This window comes from Periplaneta americana, chromosome 8, assembly GCF_040183065.1.
Source record: "Periplaneta americana isolate PAMFEO1 chromosome 8, P.americana_PAMFEO1_priV1, whole genome shotgun sequence".
NCBI lineage: Eukaryota > Metazoa > Arthropoda > Insecta > Blattodea > Blattidae > Periplaneta > Periplaneta americana.
The window spans coordinates 1,690,996-1,709,484 of record NC_091124.1 but is presented as its reverse complement, the minus strand read 5'-3'; the positions used below and the strand labels follow the sequence as shown (position 1 = coordinate 1,709,484).

At 35.8% G+C, this 18,489-nt stretch overlaps 1 protein-coding gene across 1 annotated transcript in view; it reads left to right on the top strand.

Annotated features, from left to right (window-relative positions):
- Nucleotides 1-18,489, top strand: part of LOC138704372 (neuroligin-4, Y-linked-like) — a 1,066,533-nt gene that overhangs the window by 909,039 nt on the left and 139,005 nt on the right. The window lies entirely within an intron of this gene.

Genomic DNA, 18,489 nt, shown 5'->3' with positions numbered 1-18,489 from the left:
GAGGAGAAGAGGAAGGAGAAGAGGAAGAAGGAGGAGAAGAGGAAGGAGGAGGAGAAGAGGAAGGAGAAGAGGAAAGAGAAGAGGAATAAGAAGAATAAGGAGAAGAAGAGGAAGCAGGAGAAGAGGAAGAAGGAGAAGAGGAAGAAGGAGGAGAAGAGGAAGGAGGAGGAGAAGAGGAAGAAGGAGGAGAAGAGGAAGGAGGAGGAGGAGAGGAAGGAGGAAGGAGGAGAAGAGGAAGGAGGAGAAGAGGAAGGAGGAGAAGAGGAAGGAGGAGAAGAGGAAGAAGAAGAAGAGGAAGCAGGAGAAGAGGAAGAAGGAGAAGAGGAAGAAGGAGAAGAGGAAGGAGGAGAAGAGGAAGGAGGAGGAGAAGAGGAGGAAGGAGGAGGAGAAGAGGAGGAAGGAGGAGAAGAAGAGGAAGGAGGAGAAGAGGAAGGAGGAGGAGAAGAGGAAGGAGGAAGGAGGAGAAGAGGAAGGAGGAGAAGACGAAGAAGAATAAGAAGGAGAAGAAGAGGAAGGAGGAGAAGAGGAATGAGGAGAATGAAGAGGAGCGAAAGGCAGTTGCAATACAGGACCGATAAAAGAAGGAGGCATGGGAAGAGAGGTATTTTAGATAGGTTGGTAGGTAGACTCCCTAAACGCATAGTCACAGTGCTAAGTGTTGCGTTTGAGTCGCTATCCTTTGAAACTGCAGCGCCATGTATCGCCAGGAGATATGGTAATCCTCATTAGAAAGGTGACGCCGGGACGGATGGTAAGCGCTCTCCAGGGACGCGACGCAACTCTTCATCCCTGTTTACGCTGTGTGCAAGCAGGCACTCCAGCTGATTGATCCACGAACACGAGCCAGGCAATCGAATTAATAATCGGGAGAAGATTCCAGAGCAGCTGGCTGGGCGGAGGCGTCTCCCTCCGGTCTGGGGATCGAACTGCAGTTAAAGAGGCCGGAATCAGAACTACAGACGGAACCGTCAGTTTCTCTCCTACCACAGACTCGAACTCCTGACAAAATTATCTTCCTCGTCTTTCAGGGTAACGAACACTAGTGAATACGTGCTTTCTCCTCTCAGATAAGCCCTATAAATGCCTCGGAAATATCTTAAGATTATCAGAAATCTGTAAATTGTAATTGGTATATATTATGCAAATATCTATTTTGTTTATTGATATTTTGTGCACATAATTGCAGAACGTACTACGTCACTTTGACATCCGGTCAATTTTCTGTTACATTTTACAATACCGGTGATCAGGTTTGGGCGAGTAAATTACCTATACGTATTTTACGTGTAATTTACATGTAAAATACGTAATGTAGAAAACCGATTTATAAACGAAGCGTGTGCACTTTTTTACGCTAATCATTATAACTCTTATGTTTATTGTTCTTATTAAAACATTTTATATTAATACAGGGTGATCCAAATAAATATTTACCATTATAATAAGTTATAATTCTCTTTCGGAGTTAGTATAACATTTTAATTTAATATGACGATCTCTGTAGTTCTGGGAGAATTTATATTGGCAGCCCTGGCACGATTGTCGTCCATTGTTTATATTGATATTGAATATTATTACAGAACTATGTAGTGATTAGTTCGCCGTAATATCGCAAACATGCAGTACTCACTTCCACAGCGAGTTATTGTACTGACAACTTACTGGATGACAATTTCCCTGGTTAAAATGCAACAGGTATTTAAAGTAGAATTCTGCGTGCGCAATGTTCCAAATAAGCTAACTATAATATTCAATCAAAACTTTATACTGACTCCCAAAGAAAAATTATAACTCATTAAAATGGTAAAGGTTTCTATGGATCGCCCTGCATTAATCGTTATTTTGCTCCTGTTTATTGTTGTTCCTTCACATAATGATAATGTTGCTCTCTTTATTGTTTCTGTGCACATTCTTACAATAATTGTTAGCGTGTCTAACCGTGAAACGAACGACCTTGGATCAAATACTGTTTGGGACAAGTTACCTAGTTCAGGATTTTCAGGTTTTCCCATAACCCATTAAGATCAAATGCTAGGTAACTCTCGGCGCTGGATCGTGGGCTCGTTTCGCTGGCATTATCATTTTCTTCTCACTCGTTATGTTCATTGTTGTTTCTGTACACAAGTTTTACAGCAGTCGTTATGCTACTTCTGTTTATTGTTGTTTCTTTATTAATCTGTAGACAATTTTTTACAATAGTCTTTATGCTACTTCTGTTTATTGTTGTTTCTTTATTAATCTGTAGACAATTTTTTACAATAGTCGTTATGCTACTTCTGTTTATTGTTGTTTCTTTATTAATCTGTAGACAATTTTTTACAATAGTCTTTATGCTACTTCTGTTTATTGTTGTTTCTTTATTGTATCTGTAGACAATTTTTTACAATAGTCTTTATGCTACTTCTGTTTATTGTTGTTTCTTTATTAATCTGTAGACAATTTTTTACAATAGTCGTTATGCTACTTCTGTTTATTGTTGTTTCTTTATTAATCTGTAGACAATTTTTTACAATAGTCGTTATGCTACTTCTGTTTATTGTTGTTTCTTTATTAATCTGTAGACAATTTTTTACAATAGTCTTTATGCTACTTCTGTTTATTGTTGTTTCTTTATTGTATCTGTAGACAATTTTTTACAATAGTCTTTATGCTACTTCTGTTTATTGTTGTTTCTTTATTGTATCTATAGACAATTTTTACAATAGTCGTTATGCTACTTCTGTTTATTGTTGTTTCTTTATTGTATCTGTAGACAATTTTTACAATAGTCGTTATGCTACTTTTCTTTATTGTTTTTTTTTCTTTGCACATTTTTACAATAATGGTTATGCTACTTCTGTTTACTGTTGTTTCCGTTCTCATTTCTAAAACAATCGCTATATTATTTCTGCGTATTATTGTTTCTATATACAATTTTTACAATAGTTGTTATATGTTACTTCTGTTTATTATTGTTTCTATACACCGTTTTTGCAATAGTCTCAATGCTGCTTCTGTTTATTATTTCTGTGCACATTTTTACAATAATGCTTATGCTACTTCTGTTTCCGTTTTCATTTCTAAAACAATCGCTATGCTACTTCTGTTTATTATTGTTTCTGTATACAGTTTTTACAATAGTATTATGCTACTTGTTTATTGTTGTTTTGTGCACAGTTTTGCAATACTCGTGCTACTTCGGTTTATTTATACTTCTGTTGCATATTTTTATAATAATGCTTATGTTACTTCTATTTATTGTTTTCGTTGTCATTTATACAACAATTGCTATGCTACTTCTGTTTATTATTGTTCCTGTACACACTTTTTACAATGGTTGTTATGCTACTTTTCTTTATTGTTGTTTCTGTGCACAGTTTTGCAGTAGTCGTGCTACTTCGGTTTATTTATATTTCTCTGAACATTTTTACAATAATGCTTATGTTACTTCTGTTTATTGTTTTCGTACTCATTTCTAAAATAATCGCTATGCTACTTCTGTTTATTATTGTTTCTGTATACAATTTTTACAATAGTTGTTATGTTACTTCTGTTTATTATTTCTGTGCACATTTTTACAATAATGCTTATGTTACTTCTGTTTATTGTTTTCGTACTCATTTCTAAAATAATCGCTATGCTACTTCTGTTTATTATTGTTTCTGTATACAATTTTTACAATAGTTGTTATGTTACTTCTGTTTATTATTTCTGTGCACATTTTTACAATAATGCTTATGCTACTTCTGTTTATTGTTTTCGTACTCATTTCTAAAATAATCGCTATGCTACTTCTGTTTATTATTGTTTCTGTATACAATTTTTACAATAGTTGTTATGTTACTTCTGTTTATTATTTCTGTGCACATTTTTACAATAATGCTTATGCTACTTCTGTTTTCGTTCTCATTTCTAAAACAATCGTTATTCTACTTCTGTTTATTATTGTTTCTGTATATATTTTTACAATAGTATTATGCTACTTGTTTATTGTTGTTTTGTGCACAGTTCTACAATAGTCGTGCTACTTCTGTATTTATATTTCTGTACACCATATTTACAGTAGTCGTTATGCTCCTTCTATTTATTGTTGCTTCTGTTCTCATTTCTAGAATAGTCGTTATGCTACATGTTTTTATTGTTCATGTACGTTCTTAAAGTAACCCCCTTGCTGTCTAGTAATAAAGGCTGTGCTAAAAGTTAAGAATATCGTCGCTGTCTGCCTTTGAAGACGGTCTGAACTCATTTAGCATGTATAGATTCTTTCTCGTGCCCTGCAGGCACGTGCTGCTGCAGCAAGCAGTGTTAAACGATTGTTCGCTCGACTGACGAAAGAAACGTCTGCCAATACAGGGGCTGTCTAATCATTTTCTCTCCTTCGCTGGGGAGCGGCCTGCTTTGAGCTGTCCGGAACACGTGCTCCGCGAACGAATTACAAGAGCCGGGGCTGTGCACCTAAATATTACACACGTGCAAGATTTCTTGTACAGGGACATCACTTTATTTTTACCAACATTTTTAACATTAACCTGGCTATACTCGGAAACACTCTTACCCCCCTTCCATTACAGGAGTTTGATGTTACTAGTGCAATATGTAAACAAATCATTTTACTAGGTATAGGAGGAGAGAAAAGTAGTGTATCCATTTATGTTTTAGGGAAAAACGATATTACGATTTTCAGTTTGATCATCACGTTTACGAATTTATCAAAATACAGTAGAGTAGTAACATTTTTTTTTTTTTCAAAAACTCAACTTTTCAGGCGGCTATGTTCGTTATGTAATGTCTACTTTATTTAGCATATTAATTATTGGTGTTAACGTACAATATAGAGAGTGCATTTAAATTGAGGGGGTCATAAGTAAAGGACTGTAAGTGCACTTAAGTTACTTTTGAGAAAATGGGGTTTAAATATTTAAGCTTTCGTAAAATCGGTGAAATTTTTATTTAAATTTTAATGTGTGATGCGATTAAAATATCTCTTTGCCACTAAAATTTTAGATACTTTTGCTTACACTGGATGCACTTAACTCATGTTATTACAAATGTCACTAGCATTCCTTTGCTTCTAGCCGCCTCAATTCAAAATAAGCTAATCTGAATTTTTAAACAAGTTGCTGAAAATGGTTGCCGTTCATTACAATGCAGGCTTCAATTCAGTACGCATATTATTAAAAACATTTTGAAGCATATTCTCTGAAATTGAATTTATCGTTTCTTGAATATAATTTTTAGTAAGATATTAATAATATAGGTTCTTTCTTCTATAGAAAACGCAATCATATTTATGAAACACACTATACACTGCAGTGTTTACTTCACTGCTTGAAGACTTCGAATGCAACAGCGGCCGTAAGTTTGTGTGTCTGACGGGAGCAAGGACATTAGTGAAGGGGTGAGAGTGAAGTACATTCAGAAATGCAGGTACAATAAAAACGCAAGTAAAAATAAAATGATGTCCCTGTATGTAATGCATTGATAAGTCTTCCATAACAGAGCTGTGGAATCAGGTTCGATTCTTGGTAGGAATGTAGAATATTATACGAAAATCTGTTCTTCGTTTCATGTACCTATCTCCAAACTCTTACCACAACGTTTTTTATGTTGATACTACCTCTACAAGGGCGGCCGAGTAGCTCAGTTGGTAGAACAGCTGGCAACGGACTGGAAGGTCCAGGATTCGATCCCAAGTGGGATTTTTCTCGTTGCTAAACTTCCAGAACGGCCTCGAGGTTCACTCAGCTTCCTATAAAATTGAGTACCGGGTCTTTCCCGGGGGTAAAAGGCGGTCGGAGAGTGGTGCCGACCACACCACCTCATTCTAGTGCCGAGATCATGAAAAACATGGGGCTCTACCTCCATGCCCCTCAAGTGCCTTAATGACATGTTACGGGGATACCTTTTACCACCTCTACAGTCTCATCTGCCAGTTTATTGATAATATAAAAATTACAAAGAAATCGACCGATAAATCTTGATGTAGTGCATCATTGTATTTGACTTTGAATAAAAAGTTATTAAGTTTTTACTAAGATTGTATTCCAGGTTAATAATTTGCGGATAAATTGATTGGTAGGCCAAAGTTGTTGTTAAGGGAACACTATGGTGAAGTAATTCTGAAAAATTAAGTAAATCCACTTTTTTGTTATTATGAACGTAATTTAAGAGTGTATAATACAATCAAACTATGGGGTCGACAGAGAAGTGCAGACGGCTGTCACACACTGCTTTCGATCCCAGGCGGCAGACTTCTACGACCCAGGGACACAAAGGTTGATCCCACGGTATGACAAATGTCTCAATTCCGGTGGGGGATATGTTGAAAAATAGGTCGACATTTGTTGTATCTGGTTCAATAAATTTTTCGAATGAAATTGTGTTTTCTTTCTGTAAACGGCCCCAGGGAGACTTATTTTCACGACCCTCTTAATTGCTCTCGAGTTGCCAAAATTTGTATAAGCACTTGTTTTGACATTATTAACATGGTGGGAGAAAAAAATAACTTTTTTATTTGCCTCCCCCCCCCCCTTCATAAGAATTTATTTTATTTTAGTAGGTTATTTTACGACGCTTTATCAACATCTTAGGTTATTTAGCGTCTGAATGAGATGAAGGTGATAATGCCGGTGAAATGAGTCCGGGGTCCAGCACCGAAAGTTACCCAGCATTTGCTCATATTGGGTTGAGGAAAAACCCCGGAAAAAACCTCAACCAGGTAACTTGCCCCGACCGGGAATCGAATCCGGGCCACCTGGTTTCGCGGCCAGACGCGCTGACCGTTACTCCACAGGTGTTGACTCCATAAGAATATTTGCTTGTCAGCTGTAGGAGATGCGCTGCTAATGTAATAGTGTCTCACATGAAAGTGTTTCAATGTGGAACTGTGGAATATTTCACATTATAACTTTGTCACTGATTCTATGCTCTTTGCACTATTTCACATTTCGTATAAATTTCCTTGTTGGTTGGAGTAAGATTCATTGAGTTGAAAGACTGGACAATGTCCAGGAATGAAGAATGCGTGGACTTGTGGAGTGAGGTAATTTGAAAGACTAATTGTATGCACAGGGGCCGTGGACTGTGGACTGCGCCATTTGCAATTCCATTAGGGTGGACACTTGCGGTTTGCCAGGTGTAATGTGCAGGAGAGACGTCTTAAATGCATTGCAGAAAGGGGCCACTAGTTTAAGCATGTGTTATAAAATGGCTATAAAGTTAACACATTAAATACTTATAAATAAGGAAACATAATATCTTATATAGATTCAGAAAAATTATTCACTATTTTGTCATCGCACGAAATTACTTGACTGTCCATACATTACGGCCGATTTACCTCGCATTAGTATGTCTGCATCGGACGTTTTCGCTCGAGCGCCAAGTAGTTCATAGCATAATCCGATAGGTAGCGCACATGCATGATGGGTAAAATTATCACGAGCGATAAATCCTCGAACGGTATAAGCCGAGCGTTAGACATTCGTTCTTGTTACAGTGATGAACTGTGTATTAACATCATAGATGTTTATCATTTCATAACTTTGCAGTTTTTAACTAACCTCTCCATAGTACAACTACAAAACTTGCTTTAAAATGTAATATAAATGTTGTAGCTAAATGTCTTTTTTTTTTTTTTTTTCACACAGGAGTTATTTTGTTTTTGCACATCTGATAGATGTTATTGGATGTAAATGTAATTATTATAAACGGAGAACACAATCACGATAATGCAAGAACTGTATCAAGTTTTCTACGACTACTACTACTACTACTACTACTACTACTACTACTACTACTACTACTACTACTACTACTAATAATAATAATAATAATAATAATAATAATAATCTCTAATAATTAGTGTATCAATCTTTGCGTCTGTAACAGCTGTGCAGCATGATTATTCGTTTTATTATATTTTCTGTGACGTTATCTCTGTACTAATATTGTTATTAATCTACTGCTATATCAATAATATTTTGTAAAACGTTTCTACATTGTCCCAGTATATAGGCGGAACACTATGTATGGACCTATCATATTATATATGTGGTAAATCAAATATTGAATAATTATTAATTAGCAATAATAACTATATATCGAAGTTTTTCATACTATTTTATTTATAACTTCATGTTCCTGTTTTGGTGGTACGTTCCATTGACTATTCCATTAGACGTTTGTCATAAACGCAGAAAATAAAGCCTTATTTTTACATATGTGTATCTTATCTGTCGCCTTCCATACAAGATAAGACATGTCGGTGAGATGACCTTGTACTGTGCTTCTATTTATTACGAGCGTATCACGACCGATCTTACCTCACTCGAGGGTACGACACTCGACCGAGTTCAAGCGAGCGATTTAACTCCAATGCAGCACTCTGGTACAAGCTATATTACAATTGTGACAGCGACGTGAGATTCGAACTCACGACCAGCGTCCCGCAAGAAAGCAGATCGCGCGGGCTTCACGGAGCACTGAGGGGCGGCGCGCGGCGGGGAAAGGGGAAAGGGCCTACGCGGCGAGAGAGTGGAGAGAGAGTGCGCGCGCAACTGCTGCGTACGGAGTAAAGGGGGGACGGACCCTCCCGACTCTTCGAGAAGTCCGTCGAAGTGAAGATATCCAGATAATTCTCTACACACCTGTAGAAATTTCTCGCAACTATGATTTCGCTATAAAAGAAGAAACGCCAGCGAACTCGAGCAGTTTTTCAGTTGATTAGTCAGCCAGACAGTGAGAAAGCCAGAGCAAGCAAGCCAGTCTTGTGTACCGGAGTTCGGCTCGAGTGTGCGTCCGCAACTGTGCCAGCATCCGAAGGCCTGAGTTCGAGTGCAGTGGACCGCAGTTGGAGGGACCTGAGTTCGAGCGCAGGGGACCGCAGTTGGAGGGACCTGAGTTCGAGTACAGTGAACTGTCTCTGAAGGTCTGTGGTTCGAGATAATGTGAACTCGAGTGACTGAGCTAGAAGAACTGTGAACTGAGAACTGATAGTTCTGATTTGTAAATAGTGCTTTGTAAATATTAGTTAAGATTAACAGTTCATTGTTGTTCGTAATAGTCCAAGTAAATTGTCATTGCCGTCAGTGGAGTGCTATAACGAATCCTGTGTTGAGTGAAAATTCTATTGTTGACGAGAGCGTTTAAGGTGAATTGTAGAAAGGAATTATTGTTGGAAGAATAAAATCCTATTGTTGAGTGGAAATAAAATTCACAATACGTATTATAGCATGAGGTAGTGCTTATGGTACCTCCCTCATGACAATAACTCTGCTACAGAAAAGAATAATAAAAATGTACCTTAATAAACTTCTTGATTATCCTTCAGAGCTACTGTATTAAGAATTTAAAGTATTTGACTTCCATCAAATTTATAGCAATGTATTACTGCATTTCGTACATAAAAACCGAAATATATTTAATTTATATTCACAGCAATATAAAAACAAAAGATCAGACAACATATGCTTGACAGTTCCTAAATGAGGCGCCCGAGATCAAAATGGGCTATGTGACTTTTTTTCAGAAAATGAGTTATTGACGTCATTGGCAAGTTTGGGTTGAAGACTTTTTCACTGTGAAAGTGCAGTTTCAAAATGGTTTATTTTAGACATGTAAAATGCATGGAGAAAATTAGTACATGTATCAAAATGGGATATGTTATTATTAATGAATTAATCAAAATGGGATATGTCAGCCGTTATTTGAACAGATCAAAATGGGCTATATTTCATATCTTTACGTTATATTTCTAGAGCACATGAAACAGAATGGTCTATGTTTGCCAAAGCTTGTGTGGTTTAAGTTTTTCCGCTAGATTTTTCAGAAAACTAACATGGTTTAGACCTTAGTTACACATTAATTATACCTCTACAATTCTGTTCTAATTTATAAGGCAAGAACTGTATTGCTATGAAAAATATTTATTTAAACTAATGTAATAGGCGTTAATTTATGAATTACGGTAATACTACGTCAGACAGTAGATTACAGGCCATGACTGCTCAACGTATGCATCTGCTAAGAGTGAAAAGTTTTTATGAAATCAAGAATGAGATGTCTCCAGACCTTCTCACTTTGATCTATGATTGTCAGCAGAATTTGGCATTTCCACGTCTTCTAACCAAGCAACATATTAAGCCAAGCAATATTACATGTACAATGAAACAGTAGTTGAGCAGAAATAAGACAAAATATAGAGACATAGTGCATTTTCTTACACATGCTAGAAAATGAGACTTCTAAAGGAAATTCTGAAGGAATAAACTGATATGTAATGATATGAATGGATTTGAGAAAATTCTTTTGGTCTCAAATGGATGAGAGTCACAAAAATACTACTATAATATCGATGATCTATTGATGGTTCTACAATGAAGCTCCATCATCCCTGATATACGACGGGATTCTACTCCCTCTTCTTGAACACAGTTTTTTTTACCTTGCAACAATATATTCGGAAAAATGGAAAATCAAATAAAAAATAAGAGGTAATTGTGCTGCCAAAAAAATATCATTATCACTGGGAAACATGCAACTGCAATCAAGGTTGGAAATGAAGAATGTCCAATCCGTAAGTGAAAGAAATTTACAAAAGACATGATGAAACCGACCAGCTCCATTCTATTTAAGATCTCAGAATTTGAATATCTTTTTTCTTCATCTTATTTAAAGGACAAGCATGTTTACGCTTTTAGAGCAAACAATATTTATCATATGGACTCTGCAAACGAGGGAAATTTTTCTGTAGGTTATCAATACATCGATACATCATGGATGTAGAAACATTTTGGATTGTTCTGGGAAGGAGAAGACCATTCGCAGATAAACCTGCAAATTCGTATGGCCAGGAATGTGCCAACAAACGAACAAGATGGAGAACAGGACGTTAATGGCCTTTGCACATGCTTTTCCCTTCTTAGGTTAGGTTAGGTTAGGTTAGGTTAGGTTAGGTCACGGTGGCTACGGGCGGTTAGGACGACCCTTTGCACATCGGTCATACTAAGACCTATTGTGCACCCCGAATTTATGGGATGAATGAGGATGAGGGTGTACCAGCCAACCGGCCGCATGTCATCCCTCATCTGCTCACTCAATGGAGGCCTCCTATCCTCACACCGAAAAGGTGACCAAGCAGCATAGGATCCATTCCAACGGCCCTTCCAAGGTGTCGGAGTGCCCTTGGAAGTGCTCTTAAGGAATGAATCCTGACAGAGATATAGCGGAATGTCTACACCTGTGGAGTAACGGTTAGCGCGTCTAGCCGCGAAACCAGGTGGCCCGGGTTCGATTTCCGCACGGGGCAAATTACCTGGCTGAAGTTTTTCCGGGGTTTTTCCTCAGCCCAATATGAGCAAATGCTGGGTAACTTTCGGTGTTGGACCCCGGACTCATTTCACCGGCATTATCACCTTCATCTCATTCAGACGCTAAATAGCCTAAGATGTTGATAAAGCGTCGTAAAATAACCTATTAAAATAAAAATAAAAAATATGGCGTAAAGGTGGGAACCAAATAACGGTTGGCTATTGAATGAGATGAGAAAGATGAATGATTTGATATGAAAATCTAAATTTTTTTTCTGCACGGGAAGGGAAGAGAAAATGGAACATTGCAATGAAAATTCCAACCCGGCATTTGCCTATGCAACATTGAGGTTAGTTGGTCTGGGAATCAAACCACGGATCCCCCGAATGCGAGTCCCATGCGAAACGCTCGGATATTTTCCGTGTTAAAGATTCCTGTGAACATGTTTGAAGAGTGATTTTCTTATAATTTTCGTAAAACCATGCAATTACTCTAATTATAGTAAAACACTTCCAGTTTTTTAAGTTTCTTGTGACTGTTTTGGGAATAGTGCTATTAAAAATAAAATAAAAGTATTTCGAAATCTTTATTTTAACGAAATCATGTTCAAAAGCATAATTAGAACAAGTAATGTAAAATTAGAGTAATGAGTTTCAAAATGAATGCATCAAAATGGGATATCAAAATTTAAATTTTCTTACAAAACGAATATTTGGACATTATGATTTGAATAAACATGGCAGGCATGTTTACTACTGACGTCTTCATCAATTAGAGCTATTCCCGCATTTGTATCTTTCTTGTATGAGATGTAGGAAATTTTTGCATTTTTCTTAAAATTTACTTTGGGTGACATAGCCCATTTTGATATCGGGCCCCTCAAATATACTGTCATCCTCTGAGGAGTTTATTGCTGAAATGAATGCGGTTCCGACTAGTCTAGCGCGGTACTGTAGTGGGAGGGGACAGTGACAGCGGCAGTCTGGAACGAAGTACAATCATACTGAAAACATTCGTTAATTTAAGAGAGCAGTATGCCTATTAGTTTTCTAACGTATTTTTGGCGAGATAGAGATACAACCATTCGTACTTACGTGTTCAGAGAAGGAAAGTATTGTAGAACATTTTACTTATTTATTTATTTATTTATTTATTTATTTATTTATTTATTTATTTATTTATTTATTTATTTATTTATTTATTTATTTATTTATTTATTTATTTATTATTCATTTATTTAATACTTATTATTTATTTTTGTGAAGTTAAGGGCATCACACCACCAGAAATACAAATACAGTAAAATAAATAAAAAGAAAAATCATAATGTTATTGCAATAATTTAAATGAGAAGAAGAATCATACTATAAAATTTAGTGATTAGTAGAATTGAATTAAATTTGTAAAGTAATCAATTTAAATATACTGTACTGCTGAACTCACTTGAGAAGTAAAACTACTTGATTTGTATTGTAAGATATCACCAACAAATGATTTTCGCATGACATTATAGGAATCTGTTTTTCACGATACCAATCACACATATTCTAAAATTCCAATAGAATAAAACCAAAAATTTTCCACAGCATGTTTCCTTAAAAATGACTTGTAACGGTGAAATATTTAATGAGTAATTCATATAATATTAACATCAGGGAGAAGACTGAAGACTGCATATTTTTGGACGATTAATACTTCCCACTCCGCTCGGCTCGGCTTGGCTGTAGCAACAAAAGAATCTACCTGCAACCCCCCGCACCGATGGCAAGAACACCTCAGGTCCAGCGCTAAACTCGTCGCACGAAGACAGTACCACAACTGTAGCATATAGTCACGGTAGCAACTTCGGTCCAAGGCTTTATAACATGATAATAGATAAATTCCCAAACATACAATTTGCTGATGTTCCTTATTTCACAAAATCTATTAAAAAATTGCTGTTAATAGAGAAAATTTGAATTTCAATTATTGTTTTATCTGTGTTTTTCGTTTTTCTTCTTATTTCTTCTTTTTACTTTTTACTCTGTTATTTAATAAAATGTCTTAACATTATGTGGAATGCCACCTGAACACGGGTACGTAACTTACTCTTTCTGTACGTGACAACGCTTTTTAGTTCTTTTAGCATTCGGATTATTGTATTATTTGCGTCTTTCTTTTATGAAGAATTTTAGATAAGGGCGCAAATAGCTATAGTAGCTGATGAGCGCTTTTTAAACCCTACTACTACTCTTTATGGAGGTGCAGGAGTGTTTTATATATAAAAAAGAAGTCTTGTTCTGGCAATAAATTATTATTATTATTATTATTATTATTATTACTATTATTATTGTTATTATTATTGTTATTGTTATTATTATTATTATCATTATCATTATACTTGATTAGTTCAGTCTAATCTATCACGGGGCTTCCATCATTACCATTTTAAAACAAATATGATAGTTTTACTCGTCACTCATTAGAATACACAGGTATCTATTTTCATCAGTAAGAAAAGCGAAGTTGGCTGACTGAAGTTTCACACTTGACCTTGTATTGATATCTCTCAGAAACATTCATCGCAGTTTCAAGGGCCTGATTTAAAATTGAGGGTTGTATAAAACAAAAGGACAGTCAGCCTATGTATATATGTATGTATGTATGTATACAACTTGTAAAGTATTGAAAATATATGTCCTCTTGTAATGATAACCTGTGCACTGCTTCGAATGCGAGCAATATAATCGCAAAGACGCCAGGAGTTGCCTACCTTGATAAACTTCTTCTTACCCGAACGCACGCTGAAATTGAAACTCATGACACTGAAATGAATTTTCCTCTCTTCCTTAGCAACTGAATTGTTTGTCCTTGGGAGCTATTGTTGTTATTGTTGTTGTTGTTTAGTCAACTGTCCAAAGATAGGTCTGAACCTCACAAATGATACCAAGGCATCACTTATGAGGTAACTAAGCCAGGAGATAATTGGGTAGGTTGGCCAGTTCCTTTCCTCCTCCATCGCATACATCGCTGACTAGCTACATATTACACTAGTCAGACTTCAGATGCATACAAACAATTGTTCTTCCTCTGACACATATCGTCAAGTGAGATGTACTTCCTGATACAGTAATTGATGTAGGCTACATGTAAGACAGAACCATAATCAGAGGATCTATTATTATTATTATTATTATTATTATTATTATTATTATTATTATTATTATCCACCGGTGTAGCTCAGTCGGCTAAGGCGCTTGTCTGCCGATCTGGAGTTGAGCTCGGGCCGGGTTCGATTCCCGCATGGACTGATTATCTGGTTCGGTTTTTTCCGAGGTTTTCCTCACCTGTAAGACAAATGTCAGGTAAACTATGGCGATTCCTCGGCCTCATCTCGTTAAATATTATCTCGCCATAACCAATTCCATCGACGCTAAATAACCTCGTAGTTGATACAACGTCGATAAATATTACTTATTACAAGTTGAGTGTAGTGAACCCGGAGGTTCATTGCCGCCCTCACATAAGCCCGCCATCGGTCCCTATCCTGTGCAAGATTAATCCAGTCTCTACCATCATATCCCACCTCCCTCAAATCCATTTTAATATTATCCTCCCATCTACGTCTCAGCCTCCCCAAAAAGTCTTTTTCCCTCCGGCCTCCCAATTAACACTCTATATGCATTTCTGAAATCACACATACGTGCTACATGCCCTGCCCATCTCAAACGTCTGGATTTAATGTTCCTAATTATGTTAGGCGAAGAATACAATGCGTGCAGTTCCCGTCGTTAAATAACGAAGTAAAATTATTATTATTATTATTATTATTATTATTATTATTATTATTATTATTATTATTATTATTACAAATGGCTTTTAAGGAACCCGGAGGTTCATTGCCGCCCTCACATAAGCCCGCCATCGGTCCTCATCCTGTGCAAGATAATTCAGTCTCTAGTATCATCATATCCCACCTCCCTCAAATCCATTTTAATATTATCCTCCCATCTACGTCTCGGCCTCCCCAAAGATCTTTTTCCCTCCGGCCTCCCAACTAACACTCTATATGCATTTCTGGATTCGCCCATACGTACTACATGCCCTGCTCATCTTAAACTATTATTATTACTATTATTATTATTATTATTATTATTATTATTATTATTATTATTACAAATGGCTTTTAAGGAACCCGGAGGTTCATTGCCGCCCTCACATAAGCCTGCCATCGGTCCCCATCCTGTGCAAGATAATTCAGTCTCTAGTATCATCATATCCCACCTCCCTCAAATCCATTTTAATATTATCCTCCCATCTACGTCTCGGCCTTCCCAAAGATCTTTTTCCCTCCGGCCTCCCAACTAACACTCTATATGCATTTCTGGATTCGCCCATACGTACTACATGCCCTGCTCATCTTAAACTATTATTATTACTATTATTATTATTATTATTATTATTATTATTATTATTATTATTATTATTATTAGGCTATTATTATTGAAATCTGTCGTTATTCTCGAAGTACTGGTACCTAAGTGCCGTCGATAGCACGCTCTTTGCAGCACCCATCAGCCAGGCCTCGCTGTGCGTGAAGATGTACAAAGAACTGTATCGCAGTTCGGTAATTAAGGAGTGGTGCACGCATGCGCGACAGTAATCCTCTTCATTACGTGCATTGCGGGTACTTCAAAGGGGCAGGCAAGTCCGCCAGTATTATATCTTCTAAAGGGATTTCGAAATTAATTTAACTTTTTAGAGTCCCTGGGATTTAAAAGTCTGCTAGGCATTGAACAACGCTTGATGGTGCGAATACGATGGGGACGGTCACTGCTGGACTAATCCTGCAGACAGACAAAAGGAGCGAGTACTACGACCGTGTGTTTATCTTTACAAGTTACTGCAGATAGTTGCTAATAATAAATTTAATAATAGTAATAACAATAATCACCATATAACTGGCGATTGCAGGAAATTTTCTCTTAAGATCATCTTTAAAGGGAAGGAGAGACCGCGAAAAGATGACATAGTCTTCTAATTTGAAAATTAAAAGTCGACCTCGATTACCCCCTAATTTCGGTTTGTCCCGGAAAATGTAAACACATACACACACAAGGAACTGATACACCAAAATTTAAGAATTGATTCTTCATGTTAAATATAACAAAACTTTTATTAGGAACTACATTTTTCCTTCGATGAAGCACCTTTGAGTCTTTGCTCAATGTTTGCAGCGCTGTATTGCGGTAATGGCCAGAGAAATATTACTGATTGCTATACGAGTAGAAAGGTAAAAATAAGCTGAATAGTTAATGTCTTAAATCTTTTTTTTACAAATTAAACTGTTTAGCTTTGAAATTGAATTCAATAATTACGAAAATTGATAAAATAAATCTTGCAACGCAGCGCACTGTCGCGCGTCTCTGAGTACAGGAGAAGGGGAGGGGAAGGTAAGGAGTGCAACCCATGCTTGCTAGAGTTATTGCAGTATCCGTGATGTTGTCAAATGCTTCATAAATACATAACGATTTCCTCAAAAATGGTGAATGATAGAGAAAAAGCTTATTTAGATTTTTCAAATCTGTCTTTATGATCTATTACCTGTTTCATTTTGGTACAGAGGTTACTATTTACTATGTATACATTTTGATAACGATTTTTTTTCGTAAACACCCAATACCATGTAGTTTTCGAGAAACAGTGATGATACGGCAGATCAATTTACTGTTGTAGAGAACGAGTATTTAGAGAACACGACAATAAAATTTATGAAGGAATTTACAAAATGCAGTTTAAGTTAGTATACTAAAAACTTTCATGGATACAATAATAGGCAATTTTCTCACGATGTCTTTATTCTTCACTAGCCGTACCCGTGCGCTCCGCTGCACCCGTTAGAAATAAATATAAAGTAATTACATAATTAAAATAGGACATTTGATCCAGGGAACATTCGTGTTTGATAGAAGGATAAATCGTTTAATATGTTACTTAATTTAAATTGCATCCAAATAATTAAAATGCGATCATTTTGATCCAGAGACACTCATTTGGTGCAATGACAATTCCTTTAACCTGTTTCTTAATTTTTATTACATGCAACCATAGTTTAATGACGATTGACATCATTTAGATTTAATGTGTATATTTTATTTTACTTGTTATATGTTTCCATTGAATTATGGTAATAACTTAATTTTAACTCCTATTTTCTACGTATTCAGTAAATGGCGCTTGGCCCACAATGGTTCTGCACCCTTCAAATAACTTAAATTATATTATATTATATTATATTATATTATATTATATTATATTATATTATATTATATTATATTATATTATATTATATTATATTATATTATATTATATTATATTATATTATATTATATTATATTATATTATATTATATTATATTATATCAGAAGTTACTGTAATAACATTATAGCATTATGTCCATCTAGAGAAACTACACTTTCCAATGGTGAAATAATAATTAATTATACAAATCGGTTAATTTAGCTTCCGATATTACTTCATACAAACACAGAAACATTCTCTGTAGGCTATCTTTCATAGCTTTTGATTGTTGCTGTCCAAGGCCCCTTATAGACGAAGTCATTTGTTTTTTAATTCATTAAACGGCCTTAGATGGCAGTTATTTTAATTTTAAAACTCATTTATCTCATTAAATATCAGTCCTATCAAAATGTTTCAAGGAATAAAACTTATCGCAAATTATTTTTAAAGAAACGTTTGTTATGTAACATTTTTCATAACAATCAATAATAATCGAGATATTTCGATTTATTTAATTCAGGCCCCCTTATAACCCCCCTTTTAAATAATGTATTTTGAATTTCATATAGCCTAAAATCTAAGTTACAACGAACTTAATTTATATTCCAATTTTCATCTAAATCCGTTCAGCCATTACCGCGTGAAAAGGTAACAACCATACAGACAGACAGACATACATACAAACAAAAATTTCAAAAAAGCGATTTTCGGTTTCTGGGTGGTTAATTATATATGTTAGGACCAACTATTTTTGGAAAATCGAAAATTACCAGTAAAATTTCGGCTACAGATTTATTATTAGCATAGATGATGCAGTCGACTGATCTACAGTGTACCTCGAAACTTGAGAGCCAGCAGGAACCTCACCCCCTAACCAAAGTTCCCCATTCATTTGCAGTAAGTTCTCACAATTCACTGTTG